This window comes from Cricetulus griseus (assembly GCF_003668045.3).
Source record: "Cricetulus griseus strain 17A/GY chromosome 1 unlocalized genomic scaffold, alternate assembly CriGri-PICRH-1.0 chr1_0, whole genome shotgun sequence".
NCBI lineage: Eukaryota > Metazoa > Chordata > Mammalia > Rodentia > Cricetidae > Cricetulus > Cricetulus griseus.
Window position 1 is genome coordinate 267,078,703 of NW_023276806.1, and position 18,877 is coordinate 267,097,579.

Genomic DNA, 18,877 nt, shown 5'->3' on the forward strand with positions numbered 1-18,877 from the left:
CCTCCAAGGAGATTGGGTGCAATGCCCTCCAAATTTTCCAGTCCCTTTGTGATTTCTTATCTGGAGCTCCCTCTGCCTGGAATGTTCTTTCTTTGCTTGGCAGACCCATCTATCCTTCCTGTCAGTTTAATTACGCCTCTCTATGAAATCTTCGTCAGTTTTCCAAGGCAAAGCTTTGCTTCCTTTCCTACATTATTAGTTTTATTTTCTGTAAAAGTTTACCAGATGGTTTGACATTTAATTGCTTTCTTCTTTCTCATCCTCATCCTCTGGAAGCAGGACAATACTTTTTTTTTAGTCTTATCTTTATCAAGTATTCATCAAACGCAGGAAAAAAAACCAAACAAGCAAAAACAGAAACAAAACAAAAACAAAAAAAATGAGAGCTCATCCAGGGCACTCCTGACACAAAGATTTAGCTGTAACAGTTCTTGTGATTTCACGATCATGCTCTCTTTCTCTGATGTTAAGCCTCATCATGCTCCAAATCTCTCTGATTTTTGCGAGTCTCCCAGTCTCACAACTGTGTGCAGAGAAGCATGGCTGTCCATCAAGATTCTTTTCCCATGCAGAACCTCTTAAACCCGGCTCATTGTCTCTTACACAGTTGCTTCATAATGGCAACTCTATCCTTTGCAGACTGAAACCCTGGCAGGGAGAATAGTTCTCAAAATGTAGTCCCCAGACCAGCACTGCCATCATTGCTTAGAAAGGTGGGGTGGGCTGCTCCCACAACCCTCCCTGGGGCCATCAGGTTGGGTGAGCTGTTCCCACAGCCCTCTCTGGGGCAGTCAGACTGCCTGACCTTTCTCAACAGCTCTCTCTGAAACAGTCAGACCAACTCAGTTCAAACCCTGTGACTGCAGCTGCTGCTGGTACCACCTTGTGCTCTTTGCGTCATCTCAGACCTGCATTTTTCCTCCAGCCATGAGTGTGGTAACTCTCCTGACCTTTTCACTCACTGCACGTGTGTCTTGCATTTCGTTGTCATCATCACATGAAGCACATAGGAATCTGTTTGACGTGTAAAGCTGCAGCTGAAGAGTTAGCCAGGTGTCAGAAACCTTTGACCACTGGGGACAGTGGCCAGTTATTAAATAGAACCTTACTCTGTCCTTTTTCCTCCTCAGAGACCTGGGAGGACTATAGGCATTTGTCCATTCAGTGATCAGGACACTTACACACTCTCTCACTGTCCTTTTCTAGTTCCCAATCCCTGTTCCTTAAAGTCACTTCTTGAATTTATCCTTGACAATGGAGATGGGGGAGTAGGGGTGGGATGGGCTTATAAGTGGGTGGTTCAACAGAAGGACTGGGTGTGCATCTGGATTCGCCGTGTTGATGCCTCACTGTGTGCACAGTCCTCCTGCCACAGTGCTGTGTGCAGAGTCTCCCACTCGGAGTCCAGTTTGGGGAATGTCTTTATTTTCCTAATAAGACTCCGCTGAATAAGGATGGCAGTCAATCACATTTACCAGATAAGATGCTCAAAGTGACAATGAAAGCCAAGTGCTTATAAAAAGCTTCTAGTGAAAGAGAGGTCTCAACATAAGTTTTCTGTATTTCCTTCCACAAATTTTCCATGTCTTTTTTTTTTTTAATCTTCATCTGATGCCATCTCAGTTCTTAAGTTGAGACTAAAAATCCTAAAGTTTCCAGGAGTTGTCTTTTCCTTTGTGAAAGGGCATCAGTTTGAAAAACAAAGCCCATTTTTTCTCACTTAATCCTCAGAAGAGCTAAAGTCCAGATGGGAAGATTGTGGTTTAGAGCTAGAAGGTGCTGAATTAAGATCCTGGCTGTCTTCCATAGCTGATGCCATTTTTTAAAGTAATGTCTCTCCGCTTATCTTTGGATCTGGAATAAGCTTGCCTAATTTCAGGCTGGTCATGAGTGGTAAACAGGTAAAGGTCAAGCACAAAATAGGTGCTCAATAAATCCCAGTCCTTTCTTTCACTCAAACTTGAGCGACCATCATGACTCTAGTTCAAGACTTTATACCTCATCTTGTCTCTTGCTTGACCTTTTTAAAAGCTTCTTGGCTTCATGACTTCCTATCACCTCTCCAGTCTTTAATACACGCTAGATATTCCGCTAAACCTTTCTAGAAACAATGCTGAACTTCTGACCTGTGGTAGCTCTTCCCAGCCTGCACATGCACACTTTTTAAAAACGTGACCCAAGCTTCTGTTTCCCATGATTCTCCACTTAGTCTAACACAAAACCCCTGGCCTCCATGCTTCTCTCAGACACTTTCGGTGAGAACTATTTTCTTTTCTGGTTCTTCATATGCAGTGCTTGTCTCTCCCTCTCAAGCAGCAGCTTTCTCATCTCCACACTGCTATAGTCTCAAACTACTCTGACTCAGCATCAAGGAATTTGAGACCAACCAGAGACAGAGGTTTTCTAAATGTGGGGATGCTGGAATCACTCTGTCCAGTTGCAGGAGTTGATACAATGCTAGAAGCATCTACAGACTGCCCAGGCTGAGGTGCAGTTCAACTGTGACCCACATTATTCTTCTGTGTGTGGGAAGATGCCTCTATTTGCTCAATTTGAAGGAAACTAAACCCAGCTTCTGCTTCCTTTACAGAGGAGAAAGTTAAATGTAATTACAATTTCTTTGCTTTCTCTGTGTGCTTGTTTAGGTCACTGATACCAAGTGTCATCCATCTGAAGCCAAAATGATTTGTCTATGATGTTGACTATATCTCACTGCAGGTTGGCACTCCTCCATAGCCACTTCGGTGTGGTAATGACTCTAATGTATGTCCTAGGAAGATAACATGGTTGCTGAAATCTTGAGTCCAAATATTTATAATTCATGACCATTTATAATTTATAATTTTTCTTCTTCCAAAGGAAATTTTAGTATTTTGGAATAAAATTAATTTATTCCTATATGGAGATTAAATTCAAGAGGAAAACTAGTTCAAACATCACATGGAGAAAAGAGACAGACCTTGGGGTATTCAGGGACTTCACTGAGAGGATCATGCTTCTCCACTTGGGTTTAGATGACCTCCTCAAACACAACCACCACCCCTGAGACCTTGGCTGTCCCCCAGGATTGATGAGGCAAACCTCACCACAGAGGAGCTCTTCTTTGTTTGGGATGTTAGTAGAAACAAGATAAAGAAATATGGAGATAAAGCAAGGTGAGTCAGTGACAGTGATTAAGTATGCAGTTAAGTCCAAGTCTCTGATAGCAACCCAAAGAAAGGGGAAGGAAATAAATAAAATTGGATAGAACTCTCATCCCAATAATAGGGGAAACCCTCATCTTTCAAAAAGATTAAGTTTCCTCTTGAGGTTTATGTTAATCATAAGAATATATGTTCTGAAACCAAAAAATGGGCAGTATCTTCAATAACAGTCTGCAAAGGGTGATTTTCTATGGACATTTGTCATATAGACAATTAAAATATAGTATTAAATTATGGTTTAATGCAGACATTTAGTAGAGGAAGCTACCACTTGCAGGTACATTTTCATGGTACAGTCACAGTTGGTCTTAGCACATGAAGCAGTCAAGACAGCAACATTCTATCAGGTTTTGAGAATGGATGAACTAACTGATAAAATTCAAGGGCTCTCCTTACTCAAACTGTGAATGGGGCATAATAAAGCATAAGTGTGCCTGATCCCCAGTTTGCCCATCCTCTATTTGCTATTCTGTTCCTAGTATGCAGATGCCACTCAGCATCTGGACCTTCTTCCATTATTAGCAGAAAGTAGACCCTGTCTCTCATTAAGAAAGCACTTTCCTGGGCTGTTCATTAACTGCCACTGTAGATAGGATGTGGAGCTGCTCCCCAGTCTTCTGTTTCTGAAGACAGAAAACTAAACAGTACCACACTCCCTGATCTTGAATTGACTTTAGAGGCACTCACACCTCCAAGCATCCTACAAACTCCAGATTGCCTATCTTTGTGTCCCCAGGGGAGAGCATTATATGGGAACTTGGAGATCAGTTTACCCTTTCTCCTGTGTTCTCAGACACCTGTCACTCCTCACAGAACATCCATATACATCAAGACGGCAGCTTACTTGGTCTCCTAGATGCTTGGACACCCATTGCTTCTCATATACATCAATGTGGACTGAGAGCAGGATATAATGGGTTTCTCCATAAAGGAGCCAAATAACATGCCCAGGCTTGTCTCTCAGTCTGTGGGATCACATATCAGATATCCTGCATATCAGATATTTACTTTATGATTCATAACAGTGGCAAAATTATTGTTATGAATCATCTAACTTCTCTAGGTACTCTGCAAATGCTGGAAACAAAGACAGCAATGGGCTTGGGAACAGGCATAGCAGCCCACAGCATGAAGGCTCTTAAACAGAGACCTGGGAATTGCTAGTTCAGGAAAACACACCCATGGATGCTTTAGACTGTGTTGCCTGTGGCTTAATAAAGGGGCCGTTTCTTGGAGTTGGTTTAGTAAAACAATGATGGGCTCTCGACACACACTTATTGAGGCATGGGCTTCTTCTGAGTGTGGTTTCCATGTCTTACAGCTGTGTATTCAGCGTGGCCTGAATGTTACATGTTTCTGTCCAAAATGGGAGCATGTATGGAAATGAAAAGGGGGATCCAGGGGAAGGCTTCTCGAAAACAGAGCTTAGGGCTGAGCTCCTGATTGTGTGGGCCTGATTTGCCATGAGTCTTGCGTGGCTGAGATAACCACATGCATCACTGTCAATTTCCTCTGTGGGTAGGCGTGGCCACAGAACTGAGTTCAGATGAAAGAAACACAGAGGTTGGAGAGGAGTGTTAGCATGGTACAAACATTACCTAGTCTTGGCTTATGAAGACCCATGCAGGATTGATCTCTGCTCCCACTTACGTAAGTGAAAGGGATTCTAAGGATCCAAAAGCACCAGCAAGGCTTTGAGCTTTTGGTCTCTGAATGATTACATTGGGAGAAAAAAAAAAAAAAAAAAGCCCTGCTGGCTTTCACAGGACTACAATATGGGCAAAAAGACATTTCTGTTGTTTCTTGGAATGCACAAATTTTCATTTTTCAGTACAGAATCAGGCATCCAACTCCCCATGTTATGAAATAGTCCTGATTATTCTCAGTTTTGCCCTTTGCTGTCATGTTCTATTAGCTAGAAACCACTTGAAGCCTGTGGTGCGTGCGTGTGTATGTGTGTGTGTGTGTGTGTGTGTGTGTGTGTGTGTGTGTGTGTATCTGAAGTTTCTTCATTCTAGAGAATCTGTACTTATAGGATCTATATTCACCAGCTAACAGCAGACATCTTCATGCTTGCTGTGTTCTCTTATGGGTGAATAACAGGAGAAATGACCTAGAGCACACAGAAGGTGAGTGTTAGTGCAGATTCCACCATTACCCACCACTAGGCAGATGTTGTTATGTCCTGCTGCAGCCAGGAGTTACAGATTTGCTGAATACTTACTAAATAAGAGGTCTGCTATGGTTTGACAGTCCTTTTCAAAGCCGAGGTTGAAATTCGACTGACCTCGCATGTTATTGGAAGGTGTGATTTTAGAGGTAACAACGTCACAGGGGCTCCCTGTGGAAATGGCTTTGTTATAAAAGCTCTCTGTGTCTCTGCCTCACCTTTGACATTGTACAGGTATGGCCCAGCACACTGTGCAGGCATGACTCAGCATACTGCACAGGTGTGACACAGCATATACAAGGTATAACCCAGAACACTGTGCAGGTATGACTCAGGATATTGCACAGATATAATCCAGCATGCTGCACAAATATGATCCAGCATATACATGGGTATAACCCAGCACACTGCACAGGTGTGACCCTGCACGTTGCACAAGTGTGACCCAGCACACTGTGCAGCTATGACCCAGCATGCTGCACAGCTATGAGCCAACATGGAGGTCCTAGCCTGGTGCTCATAATATGTGGGGCCTCAACATCTCTAGAACTGGGAGCAGAATGACATCCCATTGCTTGTAATTGTGTTGGGTATGTTAGAACTGGGAGCAGAATGACCTCCCATTGCTTGTAATTGTGTTGGGTATGTTGCTGTATTTCTCTATCACTTCCTCTCTGTGTCTCTGCTTCTTTGTGTTCCTCTCTTGCTGTTATTTCTGTCTCTGTCTTCCTTCTATCTCTGTCTCTCTTGCACTGCCATGAATTCAGCAGCTTTGCCCTATCACGTGTAATGTGTTCTCTGCCATGACACAGGTCCAAAAGCAATGGAGTTAGTCAGTCATAGACTGAAACCACTCAAGCTACAACCCCCCCAAAAAAAATATTTTCTCCTTTTGAGTTGTTTCCCTTGCGTGTTTTGGCACAGCAACACGAAGCTAACTAACACAGAGAACTGTACCTAGAAGGGACTCCAGAAGCGGAGTCACTACTCTTGCCATGCCTGATGGTAAGGCTCAGAGGACACCAGAATTCCTCTTTGGGAAGAATCTATAAAAATCTGGAGAGGAGGAGAAGACTAGACTGCAATGTGCAGAGCTAAGTTAGTAGGTATTGTCATAACATCAGAAAGCTGACTAGCACACAGTGGCTAGAAAAGGGTTCAAATCTAGTTCTGTCTGGATCTGAAAGCCGAGCTCTTTCCAGCTGGGCATGTGTTAATCCTGCCAAAAGACTCCAATAATCCAGCAGATGGCTATCTACCCGAGTGTGTTCCAGTCATCTTTCCATCACCAGTGTCTTACAAATGGCTTGGCCATAGGTGAAAGAGATAGCAAATATTTTTGGAATTAGCATAATTAGTAAAATGATTTGGGATCTTGATTTGTTGAGTGAGGACTGGGTAATGGGAGCAGAGCAGGGGTGAATCACATCTGATACTAAGTAACCTCTTTAAAAATGGTCCTTTTTAAAGGCTTGGCTTCAAAGGGGGAAGTGAGGTTCTTCTGTCTCTGCTATAATATAGCCAACCTGATGAGTGGGTTCTCAGTACGTTCGTCTTCTCCCTCACTTGGATATGAGCTGAAGGGAACAAACACTGGCACTCTCTCCCCACAGTCCTTCTGTGACTTTGCTTCTGAGTTGCCATACCCGTGCCTAATGGTTCATTTCTCTTTTATTTTCACTTAACTTGGCTTTTATGTCTATGTCCATCACTGTCTCCTTTAACTACCAGCTAAGATGGCCTGGCTCTTTTTTAGGTTCCAAAGGATGCTGCCTGACCTGAATGTGTGATGCTTGAGAGTGGGTTTCGGTAAGTCTTTAAGAACAGTTGTTTATATTCTCTCAGAGGTTGCCAAGCAATAAATAGTGATTTGAAAGTGAAGGGTAAAGTGAAATTTCATCACCTAGCTCTCTGCTGTTGCTGCGATGGCTTAAATCATAAAACATTGTGTTCTAACCTTCAGAGGGGGATCACACCAGCTTGGGGTCACTGAGTGGGTAGAGACACTTTTTTTCTACTCAGTACCATGGGCACTGCTCCATCCTAGGCTGCTTGGAAATGCACTGTTTGAACCTTTGAAACTCTGAAGTCCATTGAAGTCTCAGAGCCAACAAAAGAGGCAAAGGGCCTTTGTGCCTCAGCAAGGGGCTGTCCCAGTTCTTTGCACTTTCCTAATGAGGGCCAGTCCAGGAGCCCTAGTGTCTTTGCTACACAGAGGGGGGTCTAGGGAATAAAAGCATCCTGCCTGTCTAGGTCACTTCCCTCTTCCCAGGGACTTTTAGGGATGGTATTCCAGCCCTTGAGAATTTTGATACTCCTTCATGTTTTACAGTTTTGTGCCAGCTTGTGTGGTTGTGAATGGCATCAGTTAGTCTAGTGTGGACTCTCTGGCATGCTTGTCTCATTTACCAAGATCCCATCCAGCTTGTTTGTTTAGAAGACTTAATTGACCTACTAGGAATTAGAGTCTGTCATTGTGATTTCAATTTGTGAGTTACATCAAGCTATTGTGTTTCATAGTGTAAGTTCAGATACTAATTTTAGTAACAAATATCTCTGTTAAGCTGAAGGAGAATTGTCTCTCATGACACACTGTTAGAATATGTGAGATATTTTTTACACATTCAGGGAAAGTTATTATTTATTTATCTTGTTTGTTTACTGCAGCAGAATGGAGACTAACCAATTGGGTATCAGCAGTTGCAATAGCATGCAAATAACCTACCAAAGCCCAAGCCAGACCAAATCCCAGAATGAAGATGGGAGTTAAGCATATGGTCTCATGCCCTAGCTATTAAGCGATTGGCAATTGTTACCTCTAAGAGTACAGCCCCTGGGAAGAGGACAACTCTCCAGTGGAAGACCACACATCCAAGAATATTTGGGCAGTACAATTTGATGTTAAATGATTTTTTTAAACGGATGCAAAGGTGGGTGGGTATAGAAGAAGGGTGGATCTGGGAAGAGTTGGGGGAGGGGAAGATAAATACTATCAAACTATGTTGTAGAAAACACCCAAAAGACTAACAAAGAAAATGAGACTTTCAAAAGCAAAGGACTCAAATTCCAAGGTCCACTATCATTTACAGTACTGTAAATGTGAGTATGATGAGTAAGTAAGAAACAAGAACATCAGGCCTGAGTAAAGCTTGGAGTGTGGAAGAAGATTTGGTGTCTCACTGGTCATCAGTTAAATTCCTCAAACTTGCAGAACCAGTGGCCCAGAGTCCACAGTGATAGAACAATGCAGAAGATGGCTCTGATGACCCTTAGAAGCACCTGGCTCAAGCCAGACTCCACTTTTAGACCTAGTCCTACCTCGACTTTTCTATAATTTATTACATCAGAAAGCTCAAAGAGTTATTTTTATGCCAAGAAAATTGGACTCAAGTAGAAGTTATTTTCATCACTTCGTCTAATTACAAAGCTGGGCACAGAGCTATGACTATTCAAGCAGACTTCAGATATAATAAAGAATGAACAGCAAGGACGGATGGGCTTGACTAACTGCCAGCAACAGCAGATAGGAGAATAATTCTCATGACTAGAGAGGAAAGTAAAAAAGCAATATTTTCTCTCTGTGTGTGTCTGTTTTCTCCCTCCCTCCCTCTTTCCCTCCCTCCCTCCCTTCCTCCCTCCCTCCCTTCCTCCCTCCCTTCCTCCCTCCCTCTCTCCCTCTGCTAGGGATTGAACCCAGGCAATTTCTTTGTGAAATGTTGGTACACTTAGCTTAGTTTGATGCTGGATTCTGTGTAACTATGGCACTGTTCTTCAGCACCATGCAGGTTATTGTATATTCCAGTTGTTTCTTCCAGCCATCGTTTTGCTATCTCAGCTCATTTCAAAAGGTATGGTCTTCTGATGAAAAGAAACTAAAACCAGGGACAGGTAGGGATACACACACACACACACACACACACACACACACACACACACACACACACACACCATGGTATTTAAATATCCATAGAGTTTATATTTAGGCTATAGTCTATATTTTTGAATGATTCTCATCTTTCTATGGATTAAGACAAAATTACATTAGCATTTAGAAAGGAATCACTAGCAGTGGGGAGATAAAATTTAGGCAAAACTCAATACTCCAAGTTTAAAAGCAATGCAAATGAAATTTTGTCATAATTAAAGAGGGTTCATTAAATCAGCTAATCCTTTTGGATTCTTAAGCAAAGCCAAGACCTCTTTGGGCTGAGTTGAAAAGACACAAACAAACTCCTCTTGGCTACTCATGGGAAAGCTTGAGTAGATAAACATTAGACAGAGCTACTTGTCATGCACATTTTTGCTGAGAAGCAGTTTGCCAACAAGTCACAGAAACCTGGGAGTGAATCCATGTCACATAACAGACAGGTGTGTGACCAGAACAAACCACAGTTTCTCTAAAATTTTCTCATCTGTAAACAGGGTCAAAAAACGGCTATTTTTTAGAGTTGGAGTAAGTTCAAAACAATAAAGCCAAGAGATAACAGGATGTTTCAGACAATACTGCTATACTTTCATTGTTTCTGGAAGTGATCACAAAGGAATTGTTTTTAAGTGAAATGTTTATTTATCATCAGTACATTTTTACTTATAGAACTATTTAATATACTTATCTACCTGGGTCATGCAAAATTTTTTCATGGAAAACGAAGTTGAAAGTGGAAAATGTCTTAGAAACTCTGAGCTTGGGAGCCAAACGGCGTCTTCTGGACTTGATAGCAACACTGCCCAAGGCTGTAGTAACTGTGGCTGCCTACCCAAGGTCAAGGCAGCCAGCATTCTAGCATGGAGTTCATGGAGTAGCATAGTTCATGAGTTTTCACCTGTAACTGAGGAGCTATGGACAGCTGATGGTTTCAGGAGGGGATGGGAGAGAGTGAGTTTTCTCTAAGGGTGTAGCTTCTGGTAGGCAGGCCCTACTTCAGAAAATTATCTCACACCCTGGGTTTTATGGGCACCACAAAATTGGACTTGGTGGTTATCAACAAAATAAACGATGATGTGTAGTTGAAGGCAGTAGGGATGGTGGATTTGGGAGGAGTTAGGGGAAGGAGTAGGGGGTGAATACGATCAAAATATGTCATATTACATTCTCAAGTAGTTAATACAATTATTTTTTGAAATAATAAAAGTAACCCATCCAAAAGAAGAAACCCTGAGGGGGAGAAGGAATGGGGGTGAGGGGAGGGAGAGGGAGAGGGGAATTACATGTGAAACAAGCCTGTTCCCTAACTTGAATTAATAATAATAATAATAATAATAATAATAATAATAATAATAAGAGAAAAAAAAAGAAGAAACCCTGAATTTGAACCTTAATTCTAGGATTTCAGACAAAATATATAAGTATCATGCAAGTTTATATGGGGTTGTGAGAGGCATCACTCCATGTGCATGAGCATTGCTGTTTTAATTTCTTAACATCTATGTATTTAATGCTGCCAGTGCTTTATAGATGCCGCTTCATTTTACTCTATGACCCTCAGTTGATGGAGCCGATACTTGAAGATTACTTTGGATTTATGAGCAATGTTTTCATTCTAAAGTAGAGATGGGTAGGACAGGCAGGCTGCTTCTGCTGCAGACTATGAGGGGAATGATAGGGTGGTGGGAAGAGAATGTGAATCTCAAAACAGCATAAATCAGTCTATTCAGTTAGACAATGATAGATGTAAACATGTTCTTGCCCCCCTTAGTAATGCTTTCTCAATAAATTAATAAAGAGAAGGCCTGAACTCTACCTAGATTTTTAGTCAGGCAGATTGAGAAATTGTCCTTATGAAACATGGGGTAGCCCTGATTATCTTATCTGTCTTGGAACACTGAGCTTTGGTTGATGAGCAGTAAATGGGCTCTGGAGGGGTCACACTCGTCTCAATGGTTTACTTGCATCTGAATCACCTAATGAAAATAGCCAATTTTATATTGTTCTTATCTAGCCGTTCCTTTTATTAAACCTCTCCCTTCTCTGTAATGAAAATACACACACTTCCATACAGTTTTAATGCAAAGGAGTATGTTCAAGGTGTGGTTAACTATAGATCTTTGTTTGTTTGAGGAAGGTCTTTCTACTATGGTCCCGAATGGTCTAGGAACTCACTAGGTAGATCAGGATGACCTAGGACTCCAAGCAAACTCCTTTTCCTAGGTTCCTGTGTGCTTGGATTACAGGGTAGACCACCCTGACTAGTTTCCACGACTTGTCTTTAACCAGAGTGAATCACGACAAGTTTCCCTACTAAAAACGCTGCCTTCACTAGCCTGAACCTTGAATCCTACATCACAACATCCAGAAGTCTTCCGCTCAGTGTTCCTCAGCTTCAGTACTAACACTGAACTAGCTTTGTTGTTGGGGATTTTCACTGTGCAGTGTAGCGCATTTCTCAGCATTTCTGACCTTTACCAAAAACATGTCCATGGTAACTTCCCCATCCCAAGTTACAGCAAACTAAACTGTCACCAGATATTACCAAGTGCTCCCTAAAATTGAAAACTGCCTGTTATTAGAACCACAACTCCAGAGGTAAGCGTTATTACGTGCTCCCTTTTCATCAATAGACAAGGATTTTGGCTTACTGAGTGGACAATAATCTAAAAGAGTGAGGATTAAATTTATAATCATCATTGTTACTAAAATTAACTTCTCACTTTAAAAGCCATTTGTGGCCTTTGCAGAGAAAAATCAGAACATATAAATACAACTGCTAGAAAAGAATATTCAGTCATATCCATCCCATATACTAATGTTGATCAGACTTTTCAAAATACACCACAAATACTGTTTAGTGAACTGATTATGTTTAAATTAATAATAATAGAAAAGTCAACTGCCTACAATATAGTTGGCCTCCATATGCCAGGTACTGTGCTAGGGATTAAACAGTGAAAACAAAATATCCATTTTCTTGATGTTGGAGACACCAACAAAGAAACAAAATAAAAGAACAGGAGAAAGCTAAATACTCCTTAGGAAGAGAGTTCTTAAAGGCCAGTGAAGGTGGATCAAAGCAGAGGAGGTCTTACTCTTGCATGGATTTGATCAAGACACATTAGATGAATGTATGAAATTCTCAATTAAAGAAACAGAGGAGGGCAGAAAGATAGAGTAGCAATCCAATCAAGAAATGAATGAATTGGAGTTAGACAGATGGCTCAGCAGTCAGGAGTGCTTGCTGTTCTTTCACAGGACATGCATTCAGCTCTCAGCACACACAGGGTAGCTCACAACTGCATGTAACTCCAGCTCCAGGGGGATCTAATACATCTAGTCTCCACCAGGCTATGCTCTCATGTATCCACCCCCACATGTAGCAGACACATATATACAATTTAAAAATAATTTTAAAAAATTGTCTAAGTAACAATTATCAAAATATGAAGTACACCTGGCAAAGAAACAAATGAAAAAAAAAAATAATCATCGTTAGATACCAGAGAAATGCAGATTAAAACTACATTATGATTCCTTATTACCACAGTCAAAATGGTAGTCCTGAAGAAAACAAATACCTACAAATGCTAACAAGGATGTGGACTGAAATGAACTCATACACTGTGGATGGAATGTAAAATAGTCCATCTGTTACGAAAATCAGTAGGGCAGTTCTTCACAAAACCACAATTAGATCTACTATATAATACAACTCTTTCTCTCCTTTACCAAAGGACTCTAAATCAACAATCTCAGAGATACTTGGGCATTCATTATTGTTGGAGCAGTTTTTACAGTAGCTAAGGTATAGACAAACTAGGCATCTGCCAAAAGAGCAATGGATAAACAGGATGTGGTATATACACAATGGAATTCTCATAGCAAAGAAAGAAGTTATGATGTTTACACAAAAATGGGTGCTACTGAAGAGAATCATATGAAGTGACCTAAGTCAATCTCAGAAAGACAAACATGATATTTCCTCTCATTTGTGGCTCCTGGGTTATATATAGATATATAAAATCATGTCTAACTATATGACCTGAGAGTAGAAGCCAAACCATTTAGGATGTGTGAAATGAACCCTCACTGAACATACCATCCTAAATATAGTGTGTTCTTACTTAAATGAGGCCCGCATTTCTCTGCAGCAGGCAGAATGCATAGACTACCAAGCTTCAGATATTCTTTCTCTTACTGTAAAAAAAGGAATCAATTAATAGGCCACATGGTTTAAGAAAACACAGAATATAATAGTTCTGCAAATATGAAACACATCATGCTTTACATATAGCATGAAAGTAGAATGTATCACATTTAATTCTATAGCCTATGAAGGTCATGCCATTAGCTTGGTGCTTAGGTGAATACTAGCGTCTGAGGCTCAAAGAGATGTGGCAATTTGCCTATTACCCAGCTGCAAACCTGGAACCCATGACCAAAGAATCTTCAATACATTTGTTAGCTAATTTCTTCAGCTTGCTGCCCAGCTGAAGTTGCTTGGAAAGGCTGTTCCATAAACATAAGTGAGGAAGCTTCTGTTTTGGGTTCTTGAAGCTCCGGAGGGAATTGCACTCAGTAGTGGTATTTCCTTGAATTTGATGTATCCCTTTCTAAATGATTAGACCAGAGCAGTTGTGGAAGGTTACGATGTGCTAAGGACACCAATGTACTTATTTAGAGGAACTTCCTTTGTAGCAAAGAAAGAGTTCCTTTTGTAATCAAACTTATCAAACTTACTGCATTCCCCTAAAACACCCAAGGAGAGAAGCTGATTTTCTTCTTCATCCTGTGAGTTAACCAAACTAGGTGGAACCAGGGAGTGACAAGCCATCTGGATTTGCTGGTGGCAGCACTCCTCTGAGGGAACTGGATTTCATAGGAAGAACCTGAGATTTGGTGCCAGGGTTTCCAGTTTCTCTTGTCTCTGTCACTGTGCTCTACATCAAAGGAAAAGAACTTGATCTCAGCTAACTCGCTGGCCTCTCCTTCAGGGATTGCATAGGAAGTAGTCTGAAAGGGTGTCAAAAGCACCCGCCACGGCAGAGCAGAGGTCCTATCTCATCATAACTGATTGTAGCATCCGGTACCGTAGAGTTTAAACCACCATGTGTTTTCTCAGTGTTTTTTTTTTCAACTCTATAATGATTAACCCTTTTTCTCATTTGTGAGGACTTGATAGGACCAAAGAGCAAGATATTGGAAGACTGTGTGTGTGTGTGTGTGTGTGTGTGTGTGTGTGTGTGTGTGTATGACTTTGCTCAGCGTATGTCATGAAGTTTGTGTTTGCCTTTATTTCCAAACCTCTACTTCCCTCTTGTTTTCTCAAGTTTAAAAGTTCAAACATTCAGCCGGGTGTTGGTGGCATACGCCTTTAATCCCAGCACTCGGGAGGCAGAGGCAGAGGCAGGTGGATCTCTGTGAGTTCGAGGCCAGCCTGGTCTCCAGAGCGAGTGCCAGGATAGGCTCCAAAGCTACACAGAGAAACCCTGTCTCGAAAAAAAAAATCAAACATTTAGGCATGAAAACATTTAGTGTTTTCAAGAAGACAAACACCTACTGATTTCATTCTGGACTGGGAATTCTGTAACAGTTTAAACAAGAGGAAGGTGATGTACAGAGAGTATAGATACAGAAAGTATAGAATAGCTAAGTGTCTGTGGGGAGGATCAGCTTCAGGAGGGGACACTTGAGAGAGCTAAACAATAGTAGTATGTGGTCCCTGATTCTGATCCCATTTTGGAAGTATAGTGACTGCAGAAGCTCGTACTTTAAAAAAAAAATCTAGGACCCACTGTGATGGTTAGTGTTTTTTTGTCAACTTGACACAACTTAGATATGTTTGGGAAGAGGGAATCTCAGTTGGGAACATGCCACCATAGATCAGCCTGTGGGGCGTTTTCTTAATTGCTGATTGATGTGAGAGGGTCCAGCCCTCTGTGGGCAATACTATGTCTGGGCAGATGGTTGTGGGTTTTATAAGAAGTCAGCTAATCATGAGTCAAAGAGCAAGCCAGTAATCACCATTATACTGTGGACTTTGCCTCAGCTCCTGCGTTCCAGTTTCTGCCTTGGCTTCCCTCAGTGACAGACCATGATACAGAAGTTTAAGATGGTTTTGGTTTCCCTTCCTCCCTCAAGTTGGTTTTGGTTAGTGTTTTATCACAGCCTGATTCCCTCCCTCCCACCCTCCCTCCCTCCCTTCCTCCCTCCCTCCCTCCCCACCACCCACCCTCCCTCCCTCCCTTCCTCCTCCTCTTCTTCTGCTAATGTAGCTCAAACTGGTCTCTAGCTCAAAGTTCTCCTGGCTCAGTCTTTTGCATACTGAGATTAAAGACATACTTTGCACTGCCTATCTGGTCATCCATGTCTCATGGCAAATATTTGGAAAAGATGGGACATGGAGCAAGTTATTTCTTTTTGAAATTTAGAAGAACTCAATAAGGTCTTTATGTTTATTGTTTGTTTTGTTTGATTCAAAACTCAATAAAGCCGATGCATGGTTTGGAAGAGTAGAGTCAATCAGGAATGTCCCAGAACTTCTAGATGTACAGCTAAAATTTTTGTCCTTAATGCATCTCCCTAAATAGGTCAAAGATGTTTTCCAAAGCTATATAACTAAAATAGACTCATGACTTTCAAATTCCAGTTAGGCATACTTAATATGCAAAGGTTAATCAGTGAATAATTCTTTGCAATCATGTTTGTTCAGAAAATACTCGTAATAGTCAATTTCAGTTATTTCCCATCGAAACCAGGTCTCATGAAGTTCTCCCAGATGTAATTCTCATTTAGTGCACACGGTCAGTCCTTCTGCAGCAGATTAAGAACACAGGCTGTCCTCGAAAGATTAGTAATTCTCAGCCTTAATTCTAGCTGAAATCATGAATATAATTAATTCCTTCAGCATTTATACTTTCCTTTTTACATTTAGAAATGCCTAAACAAGCCCCATTTTGTGGAAACTAGAATAAATAATTAAATGCTTTTCAAAAAGTAATCAAGAGTCAATTGGCAAAATTGAACATATTAGTGTATATGGTATTTCATGCTATTTATAAACAGCCATTTATTCCAATTTTAAATTCCTTTTAATATTCTTAGAGATTAAGACTAAGAAGATTTCTTTGGGGAGATTTGTTTATTATCAATCTTCTTAAATTCTGGAACCAAATTCTCCCACCTGCCCCTTCTCTATATTCCCTCCCATTCTGTGCTTACATATGTGTGAGCAGGATGCCCTTAAATGAGATACTAGAGTCTCCAAATGCGCCATGTGATGTAACTGTAGATTAGTATACAAAGTTGCTCTTGAAGAGGCATTAGATCACTGAAGATACTGCAAATATTTGCAGCACAGAAATATATTTACTTCTTAAGACCAGAGTTTTCATTACTATAGCTCTACTATAGAGCTTGAAGTCAGGGATGGTGATGCCTCCAGAAGTTTCTTTATTGTATAGGGTTGTTTTGGCTATCCCGGGTCTTTTGTTTTTCCTTATAAAGTTGAAAATTGTCCTTTCAAGGTCTGTGAAGAATTGTGCTGGGATTTTGATAGGAATTTCATTGAATCTGTAGATTGCTTTTGGTAAGATTGCCATTTTTACTATGTTGATTCTACCTATCCAAGAGCATGGGAGATCTTTTCATTTTCTGGTATCTTCTTTAATTTCTTTTTTAATGACTCAAAGTTCTTGTTATACAGGTCTTTCACCTGTTAGAGTTACCCCAAGATATTTTATGTTGTTTGTGGCTATTGTAAAGGGTAGTGTTTCTCTGATTTCTTTCTCAACACATTTATTGTCTATAAATAGTAGGGATACTGATTTTTTTTTTAGTTAATCTTGCATCCTGCCACTTTGCTAAAGGTGTTCATCAGCTGTAGGAGTTCCCTAGTAGAATTCTTCAGGTCATTTATGTAGACTATCATATCATCTGCAAATAGAGTTTGATGTTTTCCTTTCCAATTTGTATCCCCTTGATCTCCTTTTGTTGCTCTAGCAAGAACTTCAAGTACAATATTGAAGAGGTATGACAAGAGTGGACAACCTTGAATTATTCCTGATTTTAGAGGAATCACCTTGAGTTTCTTTCCATTTAGTTTGATGTTGGCTGTTGGTTTGCTATATATTGCCTTTATTATGTTTATTATGTTCCTGTTATCCCTGATCTCTCCAAGACCTTTATCATGAAGGGGTGTTGAATTTTGTCAAAGGCTTTTTCAAAATCTAGTGAGAGAATCATGTGGATTTTCTTTTTCAGATTGTCTATATGGTGGATTACATTAATGGATTTTTGTATGTTGAACCATCCCTGCATCCCTGTGATATGACAGACTTTAGAGATCCCCCATGGAGGGCCTCACCCTTCCTGGAGAGCAGAGGGGGATGGGGTTGGGGCTTAGGGGGTTGGTGGGAGGTGGGGGAGGATGGGAGGGAAAGGGAGTTGGGATTGACATGTGAAACAAGCTTGTTTCTAATTTAAATACAAAAAATTAAACAGAAAAAAAAAGACCAGAGTTTACCCAATGCCAGGACTCCTCTCAAATGATGCTCTCTTTTGTAATCCTTCTTCTATCTTGTCTTCCTGAATTTGCTTGTGTCTGCTACCACAGAGTTGAGGTAAATGCTATTTTCCTAGCAGACCCATAGCAGATCTCAAGTTTGTGTATTAGACTCCCTTTCCCCAGTGCTAAATGCATCTGAATATTGACATATTTAAAGAGTGTCAGGTGATTCATGTTCCACCTGGACGTTGTGCTGGGCAGGGGCTGGTTTTGCACCTCATTACTATGTATGACAGACATACTCAACAAAAAATGGCTGCCGAATAAAGGGAAGAACGAGTGACTACATAACCAATAGCATTTCATGGACACTGTCTTAGGAACACTTTCTCCCAAGTAATCATCTCGCGATGAACTGAATTCCTCAGTGCTTCCTGTTACATTCATTCTGGATTATACTTCTCAGATGTTAGCACAAAGCCTAAGGCAAAACGTGACCCTTGCAGTACTACTGATGTGGTAGTTTGAATGGATCAGAACCCAGAAGCTGCTGACATTTGGAAAAGAGAAGTCACTGTCGGCTAGAACTCCCAAGAGTTCTGTAGACTGCAAGATAAGACAGCAAGAAATCTTGCCTTGGATTTCCCACATTGATTTGTGGACTTTTCAGGAATGTAAGTGGCTTCTGAAATGCTCACATGCTTACGGCCTGAATTTTCCAGGCCCTACAGAAGCTCTGTGAATACAAGGGATTGCAGGTTGCTGTCAGAGCTAACCTTGGGTATGTTTTGTAGCCATCTTTTATTGAGTCTTTTCAAGGGCTTCTGAAATGTTGAGATTCATGTGATGAACGCCCTAAATTCACCTGCCCAGGACCCATGGGAATCACACCATCTCTCCGAGTATATTCCATGTTCACATCTGTCACATTGGCATCAAGCTCTGCAGAGCCTCCACTACCATTACATGTTCATCAATACAAAAATGCAGCCTTTTCATATCTTAGGTCCCTAGTCCATAAAATGAAGATAATATCCAATGCCCCTGTCTCACAAAGTTGAGTAATT